Source organism: Spermophilus citellus (genome assembly GCF_964194105.1).
Source record: "Spermophilus citellus genome assembly, chromosome: 15".
Lineage (NCBI taxonomy): Eukaryota > Metazoa > Chordata > Mammalia > Rodentia > Sciuridae > Spermophilus > Spermophilus citellus.
In genome coordinates this window covers 48,527,037-48,539,970 of record NC_138195.1, presented here as the reverse complement: position 1 = coordinate 48,539,970, position 12,934 = coordinate 48,527,037, and the positions used below count along the sequence as shown (strand labels likewise).

Here is a 12,934-nt window from a genome sequence, read left to right as displayed (position 1 = left end):
GGACTCTGACTTTCGGAACCGTAATAAGACAATGCATTTCTGTTGTTTCACCCAGTTTGTGGTCACTGTTACCTAGGAAGCCCTTGGAAACTAATGCACTAGCACTTACTCAGCTTAAGAATCCACAGGTTGCCTGGACTCTGATAGGCAGTTCTCACTCTGTATGTCAGCACACTGCAGCCATTTTGGTGCTGGAGGCTGGGGACATCTCAAAGCTTCCTCATGCACTTGTCTGAAGTCTGGGCTGAGAAGATCCAAGCATCTGGAGCTGCATAAGTTGGGGCCCGAGGGTATCTCTCACTCCATATGGTCTCTTCCCATGGCGACCCAGGTATTCTGTTTATCTTTATGTGGTGCTGAGGATGGAACCCAGGGCTTCACAAGTGCTAGGCCAGCGCTCTACCGCTGAGCCACAACCCCAGTCGCCCCCTACCCACATGCACTTCTTAGAGAACAACTGACAGTTCCCCAGAGAACGTGGGAGAAGCTACTGGGCCTTCTTAACCCAGCCCTGGAAGTCACATCGCATCCCTACTGCTAAGTTCTAGCCACAAAGGCCATCAAAGAGGACTGCCTCGGCTCACGGCAGGAAACACAGACGTTATTCCTTAGAGGAGCAGGTAAGAATCCCTTGACACTTTTAAAACCACAATGAAACCGAGTTGCGGGATGAAACTCAATTCTCCACTTACTTCTGCTGGCAGCTGAGGTCTGCACACACCGGGGCCTCGGCAGCCCGTGGCCTTGCAGCTCTTAATGGTGGGTCATTCCTCCAGCTTGCAGCAGACCTCAGCCGCGCCTTTTCAGTTTCTTCTTTCAAGTTCTTTGGTGTCCTGGCTAGGTCGCACTCAGCAAGGAGAGCAAACTGGCTTGGAGCACCGCCCCAGGGCGCCACTCTAGGAGTTTATATAGCACTTGGTTTGCTGCTATTGGTCCAAGTTGATGCTAATTAGGGTTTGGAAACGTACTATCGCTATTGGTCAGTTTGTGAGTCCCATTCAGGTTTTCCCTCCCTTTTCTCCCAGCTTGGAAAAGCGGGAGGTTGGAGTCATCAATTGCGCATGCTCAGTGGGGTGTGTGGCACTAGCAGGGCCTGTGCCCAGGGTATTCCCAGGGGTGGGAACCGGGTTCTACACAGGGGCACAGTCCTCCTGATCCCCTGGGGACGTGGCAGAGTATGTTTTGGGGCCCCACCTGCTCAACAGGGCCCAGAAACAGAAGATGTAATCTCTGCCTCCTCGTGGCCTCCCACAGCAGGCGGCCCCACTGTGTGCAAGCCAGGCACCATGGAGTGACAGATCCGCTTGCTCCGGCCCACCACGGCCCTGGCCCCAGGCGCCTCAGGCCCGCAGCACCTGTATGGCGGGCTCCACGCAGCCCCGCTCCAACTCGGCTACTCCCCTGCCTCTTCTTAACAGGAAGGCCCGCTGCGCAGCTTGGCAGCCGTAGAGTCATGTCAACAACAGCTCACGGGACATCTGACCTGGGGAACTGAGGAAGGCTCCCTGAGACAGCAATGCTTGCCTGCCAGAAGACCTCGGCATGAGGATTTCCAGGGGCAGGAGCTGCCCTGGCCCCAGCCTCCCAGCTGATGGCAGAAAACCGCTCCTTCTGTTCTTCACCACCAGCACCAGGCCTGATGGAGCCCAGGACTCAGGAATTCAGCTGAGGGCACCGGCTGTGGGCCAGGCCCTGGAGTCAGATAATCCAGGCTCTGCCCAGATGCTGCCCAAACTGGAGGCTCCACCCTGGACTCCATCCACCACCCAAAGGTGGTGGAGGGGAGCTCAGGGGTCTTCTGTACCTGAGGAGGCCCTTCCTTTCCCTTAGTCTAAGACCATTTCTGACCCTGCTTTTCCCACTAGTCTGGGGCTGGCTGACTGGAGGCCCCTCTGAGAGAAGCCAGAGTCCAAAATCAAGGTGTCCGCAGAGCTACTTTGCCAGAGATTTGGTCTCAGGATCTGGAGTGGTCACTCTCCCCTTACCAACCGAGGTTGTGCCCTCTGAATTGTCCTTTGAAAGCTTCTCCCTGTCCCCACCCTGCCCTACTCTATTGATAAGGACAAGGTGGCAGAGGTCCTGTGCCCCAGGTTGGGTATTTCCAGGTGATTCAGAAAAAAAAAGTGATGGATGCCCCAATGGTCTACACAGGAAAGGAGGATTTCTGGCACCTCAGGTCACATTTGGAGCTGGAAGGGACCCGAAGAGAGCCTCTCCTCACCCCAGCCACACAGATGAGGAAACCGAGGTCCAAGACAAAGACATGATTTCCTCACTGTAACAGAAAGGCAGGCCATGGCCAAGGACCTCATGCTCTGGGCCCTTCTTAGGGTTCTGGGGTCCCACTCAGAAGGGAGGACTCAGATCAGGAAATGCAGGTGGGCTCCCCAGTGGCAGGGCCTCTATTCAGGTGATTTAACTGGAGAGGCTCAGGAAGGAGGCAGCTGAAGCAGGGAGCTAATGGAGATGTGGTCTCCGCTAGAGTGAGCCCCAACCTGATGGCATGGGGGAGGGGGGTTCTGGAACAAGAATAGCATCACAGTTAGTCCCACCTGAGGCTTAGGGGCGCCTTTTGTACCACCCTGTGAGTCTGTCATCAGCCAAGTTCTGCCCAGGTGGAGGGAGCTTTTATTTGACCACAGAGCTCCTGAGAAGGGACAGCTGTGAGCCATTAGCAGCAACCCTCTGCAGCAGGGGGTCAGATGAGCCTGCAGGAAAGAAGGACAATAAGCTTCTCTCCTCCCCAAAGCCTCGAAGTCACCCCTGCCATTTGCAGCACAGAATACAGTGTCTAGGGACAGAGGACTGTCCTCTGCTGCCTCAGTTTCCATGTTCACAAAATGGGCATGCAGACCATGGGGGTGGGATAGATAGGTTCCCTTCCAAACCTGCCTTTCCAAGCTCCTGGGATTCCACTTCCACCTCACCCCCAAGCTCCCACCACACCACTCCCTGCCCCAGACCCCCGCTTCCCCAGGGAGACTGGAGTGCCATCTCTACTCAGGCAGCCCCAGGCCCACGGTGAGGGCCGAGGCAACAGTTGCTTGGCTGCATACGTCCCCGCTGCCTGCGGAGCGGGCCTAGGGAGTCAGTATTTCTTGATATGTAAGTACCCAGACCACACTGGGTTGTCAGTAAATTCATTATCCCATTACACAGGCCTGAATTATTCAGCGCTCTGAGGCCGCCTCAGGAACGTGCCTGAGCACAGTCGATGCGGGCATTAGTGGGATGGATGGAGTCAGACCCTGGGCACGGTTGGTGCCAGGGTGACAGATCTGGGTCCAGACAGGCTGCCGGGTCTGGAAGGCATAAGGGGAATCTCACTAGCAGGGCCTGGGCCCAGGTTACCCAGGGGTGAGCATGGGGTTCTATACAGAGGCACAGTCCTCCTCACCCCCTGGGGACTTGGCAGAGTGTGCTTTGGGGCCCCACCTGCTCAACAGGGCCCAGAAACAGAAGATGTAATCTCTGCCTCCTCCTGGCTCTGGGACCTCGAGCGGGGGGTTCACCTCTCTGTGCCTGTTTCTTCATGTGTAAAAGGCAGCCAGGATGCCAAACCCTCCCAGTAACCACACTCCCTTTTAACGTTAATGATAGTACTGATTTTTCACTGAGCACATAATTACTAGAATACAGACTGTTGGCTAAAGTGTGACCAGGTGACGAGGTGCTGGTCAAAAGAATACAAGGAGGCCTATCTGTGGAGACTCTCAGGAAAATCTTCAGTTTCCTGAAAGGAAGGGAGCGAGTGAGTCCTGTTTTGTCCTGTCCTTTCCCCTGAAAACAAGAGTTAGGTGATAATGGTTGGAGATCAAGCAGCTATCTTGCTCAATGAGGAGAAGTCACATGAGGAGGATTTCCTTCAGAATAGTGCAGGGTTTAGTACTTTAAGCCCTGAAACCAGAAGACCTAGGTTCAAATCCCTACTCTGTCATTTGTAGGCTGTGCAATTTGAGACGGGTTGCTGAATCTCTAAGCAACCCTGAAGATACTTCAGCTTTCCCATTTAGAAGATGGAGATAAAAATGGTACCTCTCCTTGTACAGGGTTGGTGTGAGGATTGATTGAGTTAATATGAAGCCATAAGAAGTGACTGACACAGATAAGTGTTATATAAACTTAGCTGCTATTATCTCCTTTCCACATACCTGGCGGGATTCCCTGTATAACTCAGGAACCTGACCAACCCCTGGGTCTCCCATAGTTTCCCCTTAGTCTGGATTTTCCCTCGGGGTGACTGCTCTTGGACAGAAACGTCAGGGAGCATCCTGAGCTTCAACCAGGATGTGAACAGCTTCCTCTGGGGAAGAGATCCCCACACCCCAAGCCAGTGGGAGGCAGAGACTGGGCGCCCAGGTCAGAGTCTAAACAAGGAACTGCTTTCCGAGATCCAGGTGAGGGTGCTGGGAAGAGAGCAAGAGAAATGAAGGCCCCTGACTTGCTGTACATCCTGAGCAGCTATGGCTCCTCTCTGAGCCTCTGGGAAGTGAATCAAATGGAGATTCCAGCAGCCAAGAGGCCAGTGAGGCAAATGAAGTTTGTTGGTTCTGGGCAATAGGGGATGCTGGGGACTAGGACCAGGGAACCTGACCCATCCGAGAGGGGAGGGTACCACGCAGCCCCAGCCAACCTGCTGTGCAGCAAAGTGGGCTCCCCACAGGCAAATCTTTCACTTTTGCAGAATGGAAGTCCATCTGAAGTCTTTGTGCCATCTTCTGCTAGTTTAGAGCTGGCTCCATTAAAACAAAACACGGAGCAAGGCAAACAGCACATGTCCCCAGGCCAGCTAGGGGGCTGCCAGATGTGAACAAGAGCTGAGAGGTCTCCGCCCAGGGGAGTCAGAACCCTGCAGTGCAGGGCTGGGGCCTCCCTGGGGAAGATGGGTACATGCTGAGTGTGGGGGTGACCCAGAGGAAAGGGGGACAGGAGGTGCCACTGAAGGAGCTGGGGTTCGTCCTTCCCTGAGAGGCGAGAAGCACCCTTCCTTGCCTAGGCTCAGGGTGGCAGTGGGGTGAGGGGACAGGAGGTCTGTCCTGTAGCCTCTGGCCATAGTCTGACTACCTGAACTTCAGGCTCTTCCTCTAAGAATCAAATTGGGAAGATTTGTGCTTCTTCGTTGCCATCCAGTGTTGGTGGGAGGCAAGTCTCTCTCCCTCCTGAGATCCTGCCTGACAGGGACCAAGGGTACTTGGTCCTGACTCTTTACTCTCCCCAAGTCTTTGCCTCGTGGCCCTGCAGGCCTCCCCCCGGCGGGGGTGGTCTACACATACCGACCTCCGACCTCCGTGCTTGGGGCCTGGCCCATGGAACCTCAGCAGGCTGACGGGCAGGGGCTGCTGGCTGGCCTCTTGCACCTGTGCAAGAGAAAGAGCAGCCCAGGTGGCCAATGGTTGCAGAAAGATCTGGACCCACAGCTCCAGCAGAACCACCCCGGCTGACCCACTGCACTCGGAGCAAGAAAATAAATGGTGATGGGAGCCACCTCAATCTGCCACAGAACCCCGACCCGTGTGCCCAGAGGACACCGGCTGCCCCGGCCCCGTTCCCAGCTCACTGCACAGAAGCGCCCACCCCGTCTGGTCATCCACTGTCCCAGAAGCTCCTGTGCCCCTGGCCCCGAGGCAGACAGAGGGACTCTCCCTGAAACGGCGATCCCCCACTCCAGGTCCCGGAGAGCGGCAGCCGGTCACCCATCCTGGCTGTGAGACCTGGGCGCGTCACTTCTCCTATCTGATCCTCACCTGGAGGACGTGGGGCTGGCACCCAGCTCAAAGGGGATAGGAAAAGGTCTGGTCTGCAGCAGGGTGAGGGCAGGGTGCCCAGCACTGGCATTTGGACTCCTTAGGTGGGGGAAGGACTGAGCTCCGCATGAGTCTGGGCATGTGGGATGGGGCGTCTTCAATGAAAAATCCTCACACCTGAAGGGAAGGAGCCACCTCCACCCCGATCCCCAGAGGCCACAGCTCAAAGTGCAGCGGGAAACCTGTCACTGTAGCCTAAAGGAAACACAAACAGGGTTACTCAACACCAAATTGCTCCTGTGTTTGGCAGTCTATATCAGTTCATACAGTTTTGAGCTTCAACTAAAAAATTGAAAATAATAATAATAGTTAATTGCTACTTAAACACAAAGGTCTCCATCCTCTCATATAACAAGGAGCCTGGAGGTCGCTAATGTTGGTTCAGGGCTCAGCGATATCTACAAGGACCAACACTCCATCCTTCTTCTCACCGCCCTCACTTTTTAGTTTTTTTATCCTTAGTCTTGTTGCCTCATGGCCACAAAATGGCTGCTGTGGCTCTAAATATTTCATTTTTACACAACCTCATTCAAGGTAAGAAGGGATTAAAGAGGGGAAAGGAGTTTCTTGTTATTGGAAAGGAAAGTGTCCTGGGAAGCACCTCTTTATCTATGGCCAGAAATGTGCCACATGGCCAACTTAATAGCAAGGGACACTAAGAATGCAGATATCTTGGGGAAAAGACAGGGATGGTTATGACAGCCCGCAACTAATCACAGTTTATCCCCCAGATTTAGGTAGGTTGCTGTCTGAACAATATGAGGCTTCCGTTGTTGTCAAGGCAGGAGAAGGGCAGGCTCTAAGGTAGACTTTAATGTTGTTGGCTAGAAGTCCAGGAATCCAAGTCACACACAGGACAGTGCGCCAGGCAGGGCTCTTCATTATAAACCACAGAAGCCACCTTGTGGCAAACAGCAGATTCCACTTTATGGCAAACACCGGAATTCACTGTGTGGCAAATAGCTAATTCTACTCTGCTGCAAACAGCAGGCTCTGGGAGGAACCCCACCCAGGGACACCACAGGACTGTTCTAATACACAGCAACCACCACCAGCCCTGGGTGGAGGCCCGCCACACCATGCCACACGGGTGCCAGAGCATCAATATCATGCATCTGATTGGCAGAAGCCAGGTCATGTGCCTACAAGGCAGTCTGGGTAGTGTTCATCTTCTCTGGGGGAAGGGGAGACTCATTGCCTAGACCAGGAGCTCAATGTGGAGAGAGAAGAGCTACAGGGAAACCTCACCAATTCTTAAAAGAATTCCATGAGGTCTCAACTACTGGATCAGCCAAAGCATCCAGCAGAAGCAATGACACACAGGAGTGGCTGTGACATGGCAGTCCTGGCCACCATACCCAGTCCAAAAAAGAGAAACAGGAAAGACCACATATCTCACCTGGTGGGGACTCCTCAGATTACCTGAGCACCAGGCCTGAAATTCAGTCAGCAAAATTGCATCCCATGTAAAATTCTGGTACCTGGTGGTCCTCCCAAGAGAAAGAAATTACTAGATGTGGAGGCACACACCTGTAATCCCGGTGACCCATGAGGCTGAGGCAGGAAGATCACTGAGTAACTCAGGGAGGCCTAAGTAACTTAGCAAATCCTTGTCTCAAAATAAAAAATGATCACACCTTAGCTCTGTTGCTGATATTTTCTGGTATGTGAAATTCCAGTTTGCACATCTGGAAAAGGAACACGATAGTAGCTCCTTGAAAGAACTGCTGTGAGGATCATCCCCACCAAGTCCCTGAGCACAGAAGCCTGGAATCAGGTGTTTAAGTATCCAATGCCATGGTCTCAGGATGGGGGAGGGGGGCCAGGTAGGGGCATTTTAAACCTTGTAACCTTCCAGGAGGCTGTGCCAGCAACAGTCTGGTCCTATGCTCTCCGACATCGGCATTACTCCTTGGTTGTTAACTTACATGCCAAGGGCACTTTGCAGATGTAACTAAGGTTACTAAACAATCACCTGCAAATAGAGAGGTTATCCTGCTGGGCCCAAGGTAACCACACGAACCCTTAAAAGCCAAAGAGGAAAGCAGAGTAATTTGAGGCACCCAAAAAAATTCAAGGTGCCTTTGCTAGTCTTGAAGATGGAGGGGTTTCATGAGAAAGCACAGAACTCTGTTCAGAGCTGGTGAGCTTGGAAGACGACCCTGGGCCCTGAGAACTGCAGCCCCAGCCAATGCCTTGACTTGAACCTGGAGAATGTCTAAGCAGAGAATCCAGCCTGGCCGCAATTCTGGCCTTCACAAGTGTGAGAAAACACATGGGTGTTGTTTTAAAGTATTAGGTTTGTGGTGATTCATTATGCAGGGCTGGGGTGTGGCTTAGTGGTAGAGCACTTGCCAAGCATGGGCAAGGCCCTGGGTTCAATCCCCAGCACCACAAAATAAAAACAATTAAACCACTAAGTCAGAAGTACCACCCCTGGGTTAATAAGATTTCCATCACCATGACAAAATACCTGAGAAAAATTAACTGAAAAGGAGGAACTGGGCCTGGTGGCACACACCTGTTATCCAAGCTACTCAGGATGCTAAGACAGGAAGATCAGGAGTTTGGGTTTCCTCCTCTTGGGAGGATCAGCAGCAACTTTCCAAGACCTGGGCTACTTTCCAAGACCTGGTCTCAAAAAAAAAAAAAAAAAAGTGAGAGTTAGGATTTATTTATTTATTTTGGGTCATAGTTTCAGAGGTTTCAGTCCATGGTCACTTGGCCCAGTTGCTTTGCACCTGTGGTGGTAAAGTACATCATAACAACAGAAGCATGTTGGCAGAGCAGGGAAGCAAAGAGAGAAAGGGCTGAATTCCCCATATCCTCAAGGCCACTCCCCAATGACCTAACAGCCTTCCATTAGGCCCCACCTCTTAAAGTGCCACCATCTCCCAAAAGCATCACAGACCAGGTACCCAACACATGGGCCTTTGGAAAAATTTAAGATCCACACCCTAACAATCCCCATTAATTATTTGGTTGAGACACGCTGAGCTCACTCAGAACAAAGTGAACAGTGAAACCAATGTTTGAACCCAAGTCCACCTGCCTCCACAGTCCACGCTCTTGTTTTCCCCTTTGGATTCTCCAAATGAGGAAACTGAGGCCCAGGAGGAATTGTCAGTGTCCACTCCTCAGTATCTAAGCACAGAGAGGTGGGACCAGGCTATGGGCTCTCATCCTCCCCGGCTCAATTGGGGAACCCTGGAAGCCTCTGAACCATAGTCTATCCCCTCTTGCTTGAACTGGCAATTTGGTCCCAGGAACCCCTGGATCCCTTAAAGTCTTAGGTTAAAAGGTGCCATTATCTCTGTGGAGCGTGGCAGAAGTCACCCAGATGTGATGAGACTTTAGGCTGAAAGCTTCTCTGTGATGAGACCTAAAGCCACCAAGCCCTGGAGAGCAGCCCGAAGGTGGTGGGCAAAGCTCGCTGCATGTGGAGAGGAGCCTGGAGGGCCCGCTGCATGTGGAGAGGAGCCTGGAGGGCCCGAAGGGAGGAAGGAAGAGAGTTCCTGGGGCAGAACGGGGATGGCCAGCGGGCTCTGAGGGCCTCCTCTTCATGTCCTAACTTCTCTGCTCCATACTCCGCTGAGAGGAAACTGGTGCCCTATGAGCCAGGACAGACACATCTCTCAAAGTGGGATACTATTTGACTGTCATGGTGTTTTAAAAAATCTGAAAGTCTCCCAACGTTTGAAAAGTGTGAGGTTTTACACCAAACACCAGACTTCTAACCCCTCTTGAAGAACCAGAAGCTCTGGCCACACCTGGCCCATCTTCCCACTTGACGGCCAGGGGGAGAAGTTAAGTGGCTGTAGCAGCTTCTGATGATACCCGAGCTCCAGAGCAGCAGTCCCCACAGCCCCAAACCCAGCCCTCGCTTGCCTCACCTGCCTGGCTTTGGGGACATCCGAGTTCCAATCCTGGAGGCCCAATTTGATTCTGTAACCTTTCCCTTCTGTCCCTGCCCTGCCCAGTCCTGCAAGGCCCTAAAGCAGGGGACCCAGCCTGATGTTAGCAAGGTGGAAGAACTTGGGGGCATAAGGCTAGAAATACAGGGGTCTCCTTCAGACCTGTCTTTGTGGACAGCTAGCTGTTCCCTTTGACCTAGTTTGGCTAAGAATATCTGAATATCTCTCTGAATCTATCTGCACCAGTCTCCTAGGTCTTCTCCACTGTCTGGTGGGGGCATATGGGCATGTATCAAAACCCATTTTCTCTGCCCTGGGGAGCCTGCCAGTTCCTAGGTACCTCATGAGGCAGCAGCCTTTAGCCAAAAGTGCAAGTGAGAGATGTGGCAAGGCTGCTCCCTCTCCACATGGCCCTATGGGAAAGCCCACCTCCCCTCCACACCACCAGGACCACTCCCTGCGGGGGGAAGCGTCAAACCCCACTTTATCCTCTGCCCCAGCCTCCTAGGAAAAGGCCCTGTAACAGATCCAGAGGCGTCACTTTGACTTCATAGTGAGCTGAGAGGCTGGCGCAGCAACGGAAAAGACAAGAAATGAGGAGTAAAGGGGGGAGGGAGGTGGAAAAATTAAATTTTGCGTGATCAGCAAGGTTTCAAACAATCGCTCGCCAACTGAAGTGGGTGCCACGTCTATAAGTCATTCTGTTTTATAGACCATTAGGATCTCCAGAGAGAACCTGCATGGAGACCACTGCTTTTTGTTGAAATTAAAATGTCAGAGAAAAAGAAATAGAACAAAACAGGGAATCTGCAATTAATTACCAGGCCATAAAAATTCAATAATCAGGAGGCAGAGCGGCCGCAGGCCCAGAGGTATCAGAGCCAGCGTAACAAGAATGGAATACATTAATCTTTTCAAATTAGTTTTTTAATCTGACGGGGATATATGGTGACATGCCTCCCCTCCCCTCCTGCTCCCCCCACCTCCACAGCTCCGGCCTGAAGCCAGGCTCCGGGAGGAAGGTTCTGGTGTGAGCTGGGAGCCTGCAAGCCACCCAGACCCCCAGAGAGGGCCCCAGCTGAGCCCAGGCCCCGTGCCAGCTCGCCAGGTGGAAGAGCCCCAGAGGTGCCAGAGAAGCCTATTCCCACTGGGTCCCAGGGCCAGAGGAGCTGGACATACATTGGGCCCGAGTTTAGAAAGCAAGAGAGAATCTGGGCATGACTTACAGAGGGGCTGAGCTTTAAGTCTCCATTCCTTCTCTGGAATGATATCCCTGCCCCACAAGATGAGGGTGAATTGTGCCCGGTATCCAGCAGGCGCTCAGCAAAGAGTCCCTACTGCTATTTTAACTGCTGTCAGCTCTGGCAACAAGGAGCAGGGAGCACCATCAGGTTGCTATTCAGAGAGCATCTATTTAGCGCCTTCCCTGTTCTCAGGCCTGAGGCAAACAGTGAACGGAAGCTGCAGTCCTCACCTGGGTAATGGGATTCGAAGTAAGATCAAAGGAACCAGCTGGGCGTGGTGGCACACACTTGTAATCTCAGCGACTCTGGAGGCTGAGGCAGGAGACTCGTAATTGGAGGCCAGACTAGGCAATTTAGTGAGTCCCTCGGCAATTTAGAGAGACCCTGTATAAAAAAAAATAAATATATAAAAATAAAAATGTCCTGGAAGTTGGGAGGGAAGGGGAGGGGGGATAGTAGAGGATAGGAAAGGTAGCAGAATACTACAGTCACTAATATGGCATTATGTAAAAATGTGGATGTGTAACCCATGTGATTCTGCAATCTGTATTTGGGGTAAAAATGGGAGTTCATAACCCATTTGAATCTAATGTATGAAATATGATATGTCAAGAGCTTTGTAATGTTTTGAACAACCAATAAAAAAAAATGTCCTGGGGGATGAGCTCAGTAGTAAAGGGACTCTGGGTTCAATTCCTGTACCAAAATAATAATAATAATAATAATAATAATAATAATAATAATAATTTATTTTTTTTAATTGGCAGGGTCAACCAGAGCCAATAAGCAGAAAACAAGGAGTTTATTTCTGGAGCTGATCCACAGGCCTGGAGGCTGGTGGCTGGAGGTGCTGGGGAAGGCGTCTGGGGCTGCTGCAAGCCCACCAGCCCCTGGGGAGAACAAGCTCCTCCCCTGGCCCGCAGCCGAGACTGGGGGCAGCTGTTGATTGGTCAGAGTCAGCCCCACCCTGTTTCTCATTGGACGCCAGGCTCTCGGCTTCCAGGGCTCCACCCCAAACCTTCAGCGGGTGAGCCCAGTCTCTGCTAGGCCCAGGATCAGATTCGGATCAAACTGGTATGCAAGTTTCTGACCTTCCGCCCCAGCCAAGCTGCACTCTCACGGACCCCACCACCCAACCCATCCGTTAGCCCCCGGTGGAACTCAATACCTGGTCAGGTGGTGTTCTTCAGTGGGCTCCAAAAACAATTACCCCAGGGACTTCTGCAGAGCAGCTCCAGGACGGCCCTCTTCCCTTGGGGCTTCGACGCTTTTAAATAAAACATCTAAAGCTAAGTGCCAGGGCCTGTGTAAGTCCTTCAGTTGGGTTTTCTCATTGATTGAACTCCCGAGAGGTGGGGACTATTAATAAGTCCACTTTACAGAAGGCAATAGTGAAGCGTTCTGCCAGTCTTTTTTTTTTTTTTTTTTTTTTTTTAGTTCTCCGCAGACACAACATCTTTGTTGGTATGTGGTGCTGAGGATCGAACCTGGGCCACACGCATGCCAGGCCAGCGCGCTACCGCTTGAGCCACATCCCCAGCCCCCGTTCTGCCAGTCTTGTTGTCTCAACACCAGCGTCACTAAGAATATAAACCATGCGTGGTGGTGCATGCTTGCCGACCCCAGCTACTGGGGAGGCTGCGGCAGGAGGATCACCAAGTTTGAGGCCCGTGATGCAACTAAGCAACTGTCTCCAGAAAAAAAGAGAAAGGCTAAAAAAAATGCTGGGCATTTAGTTCACTGGTAGAGCACTGCCGCAGTCTGGCTGGGCACAAAATAACCCAGCAGCCAGGAGGCACTTGTAGGTTCAAACAGGAACTACTTTATTGCCAGAACCCCACGGGAACACTCCAGAACTCCTCCGAAAACCCACGAGAACCAACGGGAACTCCACGGGAACTCCACTAGAACTCAAAAGTAGTGGGCACTGGAGGTAGCAGGAGCCCCCCCACTGCCGGTCAGCAGAGGTTTA

The 12,934-nt window shown here is 52.3% G+C and overlaps 1 long non-coding RNA gene across 1 annotated transcript in view; it reads right to left on the bottom strand.

The window, feature by feature from the left end:
• Positions 1-12,383, bottom strand: part of LOC308634686 — a 168,851-nt gene extending 156,468 nt beyond the window's left edge. The window contains exons 1-3 of the long non-coding RNA XR_014019062.1: positions 12,131-12,383; positions 11,193-11,346; positions 8,326-8,416 (exon numbers count right to left, since the gene is read on the bottom strand). This is a non-coding gene — a long non-coding RNA (uncharacterized lncRNA). The remainder of the gene's footprint in view (positions 1-8,325; positions 8,417-11,192; positions 11,347-12,130) is intronic.
• Positions 12,384-12,934: the final 551 nt, after the last annotated feature.